The sequence below is a fragment of the Cicer arietinum genome, chromosome 5 (assembly GCF_000331145.2).
Source record: "Cicer arietinum cultivar CDC Frontier isolate Library 1 chromosome 5, Cicar.CDCFrontier_v2.0, whole genome shotgun sequence".
Taxonomy (NCBI): Eukaryota; Viridiplantae; Streptophyta; class Magnoliopsida; order Fabales; family Fabaceae; genus Cicer; species Cicer arietinum.
In genome coordinates, this window is record NC_021164.2 from 18,276,482 (window position 1) to 18,282,339 (window position 5,858).

At 29.7% G+C, this 5,858-nt stretch overlaps 1 long non-coding RNA gene across 1 annotated transcript; it reads left to right on the plus strand.

Annotated features, from left to right (window-relative positions):
• The first annotated feature begins 1,420 nt into the window (after nt 1-1,420).
• On the plus strand, nt 1,421-2,449 carry LOC140920260 (uncharacterized). Its single transcript, XR_012162983.1, has 2 exons — nt 1,421-1,636; nt 2,197-2,449. It is a non-coding gene; the product is annotated as an uncharacterized lncRNA (long non-coding RNA).
• The last annotated feature ends 3,409 nt before the right edge of the window (nt 2,450-5,858 follow it).

The window sequence follows — 5,858 nt, forward strand, 5'->3', positions numbered from 1 at the left end:
GGAAAATATTAGAAAACTCTTAAAAAAAATGGTCTTTCAAACCAAATTTTGAGTTCGGGAGTCGATTATGCTTAGGGAATGTATTAGCGCCTTACGACATCCGTTAAAATACGGTTACCTATAATTAATTGTGCAAGATCAATATTAACTTAAGTATATTTATTTCTCATTATTATTAAATATGAGTAACAATTATTATTATTATTATTATTATTTAAATATGATTTTGGAATAAGTATGTGTTTAACAATTAAAGAACAAAAAAAAAAATTTATTAATGTGTTTGACAAGAATGTGATCTTACTCCTACGTATCTCCCGATAAGATGGAGAAATCAAAGCTACGTAGTTCTTAGATAGAAAATGTGGATATGTTGATTCTTTTTTTATAAAGAAAATTGGTTTTGTGATTAATGTGTTTGACAAGAATGTGATCTTACTCCTACGTATCTCCCGGTACGATGGAGAAATCAAAGCTACGTAGTTCTTAGATAGAAAATGTGGATATGTTGATTCTTTTTTTATAAAGAAAATTGGTTTTGTGATTAAAAAATGTTTCGACGAAAAGAAAAGTAAAAGAGTTGATTTGAATAAATAATTTAAAATATGTTTTTTAGGACGATCAAGTTGTACAACTTGTGTCTCAAGACCGAGTAAAGAAGATGTCCCATCTAATTTAATTCTCTTAAAAAAATATTTTATATTATTATTGAGTTTCAAAACCACCAAGTAGTACAACTTGTGTTTTAACAACTCAAAGATTAAGAAAAATGTGACATCTAAATAATCAAACTTAAAAAGTTAATTTTATATTTATTTATTTATAAAAATAAATTTTACAGTGATCAAGTTGTATAAATTGTGTTCTGCTACTCATGGATTAAAAGATGTTATTTCTAGTTAACCTTTAATAATAATTTTTATTTATTGATGTGTTTATGAGTTTTAATTTATTAATTTATCTATGAAGTTGATATTTAGAACCGCCAAGTTGTCGCAACTTATGTCCTAATAACTCAAAAATAAAAAAGATATCACATCTAGTTAATTTTTAGTGATTATTAATATATTAAAAGTAAATAAAAAAGTTTCAGAACTATCAAGTTATCATAACTCATGTCATAATAACTTAAACCACGATTTATATTATTTTAATTTTGGCAAGAGTTTTTTTTTTGTGTGCAAACAAACAAAAAATAAAATTTAAAGATAACAAAAAAATAACAAAATTAAAGATTTAATGCAAAGTAAAAACACGTCGTGTCGTGCCTATTCATTCCTTCGCAAACTGAACAAAAGCAAATGCAAGCAAGCTGGCTATGTACTGGATGTTTGGATATTTACGTGCTTCATCTTTTCAAGAAAAGTTCCAACTTCCAACATATCATTTGTAATTTTTAATAATAACCTCATATTTAAATAAAAGGCAGCAAAGCAAATGAAAAAAACATCATTGAGCATGAAACCAAAGCTTCACCAAACAAACAACAAAACAAATGAAACACTATATTAAAAGAGATAAAGAACAAAGACTAACTTGAGAGACACATATTTGTGTATAGTGGCGAAGAAGAAGATGGTGGGGTGTAACAGTTGATGGTGGTTGACGGCGGTTACTGGTGGAAGTTATAATGACGGTAATGTCCTCTGTCTCTTGTTTTCTATTTTTATTTTAGTTTTGAAATACATGATTTTGAGGATAGATTTAGATTGTTGTTTCTTCTCTGTTCAACTTCATTTTTATTTTAGAATTTCTCCTTTTCTAAAAAAATTCTATTTTTCTTTACTTCTCTTTTTGAAAAAATAAAAATAAAAAAACTCCTCCCTTTCTGAAAAAACAAGACTCTATTTATAGAGTTTTCTTTAAGTGTTCAGTTGTTTTCTTTGCATGTGCTCATGTTTGAGTTTGAGCTTTCTAGTTCCTTGTTTGATGCTTCTTTTATTTTGCTCATCATCCGCATTTTTTTCCTGCACATCTGATGCATTCATAGTTTTAGCTTATGTTTATTTTTATCTGTTCACTTGCTGAGCTTTTTTTATTTTTTATTTGCAGCTTTAATTTGTCTTTTAGTTTTTTTTTAAACTCAAAAGTTTGTCTCCTTACCCTGTATAATGTGTATCATGGCTAAAGGCAAAGATAGTTGACTTTCATTACTTACATATCATCTCTCTGACTTATAAGACTATGTTTTTTTAGTTACAAAATAGGTACAATGATAGTGCTTCAAAGCAGTGCAGCAACAGAAAGATCAAATAAGGCAGACATCTAAAGCAAAAGCAAGGTAGTGCAGCAAAAAGAAAACAAACAAGGCATGTAGCAGCTGGCAAGGCAACATAAAATGATTTTCTTTTAGCTATATTTTTTATTTCTTTTATATATATATATTTTCCTTTTTTGTATCACAAAATTTGATATATTATAATAAAAATGGATATTATTACTTTTTGAATTATTTCTAATAAATTGGACAAAATTGGGGTACTACACTACTAATTTTCAAAAAGAAGAGAAAAGAAGGATTTGTGGTTGTTGTTGTGTTGCACATCGTATATTCTACTAATTTCGTAAAAGAACATAAAAAAAGGATCACTTGCTGCCCTATTGCCTCCAACCTTGTTTCATTAACCAAAACCATATATTGATTTCAAAGACCAGACACACTTTTCCAATTCCATCAATTATATCAATATAGAGTTGTTGATCAAAGTATATTAACGATGGGCAATATATATGCAGTTCTAGTTACTACATCGAATTATATGAGTATTGGGCATATATGCCTTTATTTCAATTTTCAGTAACACCTAGGTGTATGATCAAATCATTGTAACACTAGGCATGTGTTTCTTTATTCCAATTTTTAGGCCTGGACATACGACTGAATTATATTACTGGATATATATTCAAAAATTAATCTACATCTAAATAATTCATTTTATTTAGCTATAATTAAAAGTGTTCTACAATATGCATTAATTTAAATAAATATTATCAATTTTATTACATATATGCTACGTGATTCTGTTTTATTTTAATTAGAATTATACATTTATGTTATGTTATTATATTTATAAATATGTTTTGTATTAAAATAATTTTTTGAGTTATATTATGAATAACAGATAATTTATTTAATTAATTTTAATAAATAATTTATTTATCTATTGGAGTAAATAATTAATTTGTATTTGGTTATTGCTTTGATTTACTTTCTTTTGCAGACTGTTAGAGGCAGTGGTTGGCGAGGAAGCGACACATTAAATCAACGGATCGACTTCGTTGGAAAAATCTTCAGCTAAGGTAAGAGGTGAGAGGAAGTTTGATTTTATGAGTATAAAATAACGTGGGATGAACGGAAAAACCGAAATTCTCAGATATTCATCTGGGACTTACTACGTACGATCGAGTCATATTGACTAATGATAATTAATTAATAATATATGAATTGTCCGTCCACTCTTGCAACATAAGAGTACCCCGGCCGTCGTGTATATGTGTCTCGGGTTGAGTTGAAGGAATCTATGAGGACTTTTCCATTCATGAATTGTCCGTCCACTCTTGCAATGGCATAATATCAGGCCTCCTAACCAAGTACTTCAAAGTAGAATGGTACCAAATGATGGAGAAGTATAGAGTATAGGACATGTATAGCATTCCATCATTGGGACTGCTTTATTGTGATTGATTTAGATTAACCTTTGATATTATGATTTGGAGTATTTCTCATGTTTGTACTGATTTAACTATTTACGTGTTCTCCTCATTTATCTTATATTGTTATATAATTTCGAAACTCATCCTTCATTGTTTGTGTTTGGCGTTTACGATGGACGCATACGTGTTGCAAGCTGCATGTGAAAACTAATACTCTCAAAGCGTAGGAAGTCGTCTTATCTTGAAGATTTTTATTATCTGCCTTTTGTTAACGTTATATTTGAACATCTTTTATTTTGGAAACTCTTTCTCTGATAGTGACATCGGGTTGGGACTACATTTGCATTTATTACTAAACTTATGTCCTGTGATGACATAAATCTTAGAAGATTATGAACTATCATTTATCTCCAAACAAGTTTAAAATATGTGGACAACATGAAGTAATACTCAAAATTAGCTTCCCATGAAAGACTCAAGAGACTCGACTCTAGCTCTTGAGAATATAAAAACAAGAAGGAAGCTAATTACAAGAAGCAATTAATCTACTTTGAATGCAATGAACCAAGACATTACTAAGATAATGGTCCAAAGTTTAGAAAATAAATACCTAACTGAGGTGGCTTCAAAGGAAAAAAAAAAAAGATTCTTATGGACATAAGAGAATGATTTTGATGTTTTTTATGATGACAACAAGTGCACGCCAACATGGTACTTATGGCAATCACTCTCTCTAATAGTAGTGAAGAAGTGCCAAAAGAAGAAGAGAATGATCATCATGTAGTTTGGAAAATTTCTCAAGCTTGTCAAGAATTTGATGAGTTATTAAACTGCATCTCTATTTTTAGAAAAATCAAGTAATATCTCCAAGTCATGAGCAATCCTATGATGTAAATTATCGTCAGTAGCAATAACGTTTGGATATCTCATACTCAACACCATAGTTTTTTAGTTGACTTCCAAATTAGAGGCGATTGAAGGTGCAAACACGAGAAGATGAGTTGAATTGTGTTTGACAAAGTTGATAACTTTTTGATGATTTGATGAAGAATGATTGGTTTTTATGAATTACTTAGATAAGAAGCAATCGGGTTCAGAGTTAGCAAACAATGAATGCATAAATAATTTGACACATAGATTTATCCTAGTTCACCACTAACTTGGCTACAAACAGTCCCCTCATTCAAAATATTTTAATCCACTAATTCAAATACCTAGAATTACAAAGCACCTGACCCTCCACGCCAGTTTTCCCAAACAGCCTGACAACCTCAGACTTTTGAGGAACTAACCACCTTGACCCTACAAGTCAAGTCTTTTCGTAACAACCTGACAACTCCCAAATTGAAGAAGGAACTAAACCACTGTCGGGTTGCATTATTTATTCGCCTCTCTACGACATACTCACTCTTTCATTCGACCATTTGAATCATCTCTCAACCTTCTAAGCATCAAAATGATTGGTAAGTACAATTTTTATTTCTTTTAAATATCAGATCTATGTTATAATATGCCTTTTTATTTTTAATTGACGCAAAATACAACTAATTTTTAATAGCTATTATATCATCCCAACTACATTAAGAGAAACTAAGATCCAAGTGTAGACAAAGAAAATTTCCCCACCAAAAAAGGTATGAAGACTCTTCTATATTTTATAATAGATCTAACTTTTAAAGAAATATATGTTTGTATTCATTTTTTTTGAAATATTGTAGAGATCAAAATTTGACGTCTCTGAAATTAAAACTTTTGTCTGGAATTTTTTGTAGATAATTTTTTTCTTCATAATTATTTCTGAAGATATAATTAAATTTCTAATACCATATGTAATTCTTTAAATCTGTATTTCAAATTGTTTATTAAATTTGCCTATAGTTCATTAGATTTTAGATTTGACAAGCTATAAGTGATATAAGTGATGAGTTCAAGTGTGAATGGTTAGTTTCATATAGACTATGGATGAGCTAAATGTTTTGGTGAATACATAAAAGAGTTTGTTGTATTTTTAACTCTTGGTTGTTGTTGTTAATTGTTTTATTTCTTTTTTTTTTTTTATCTTACAAGAGATGGTAAATTGCACCATAATTAACTCACAAAACTTTGAGGTCCGTGTAGGCATGGCAACGGGGCGTGGTGGGAGCGGATTTTGCCTCCTCCACCCCCGCACTCGACAAATCGGGGAAAATCCGCCCCCGTTTTAT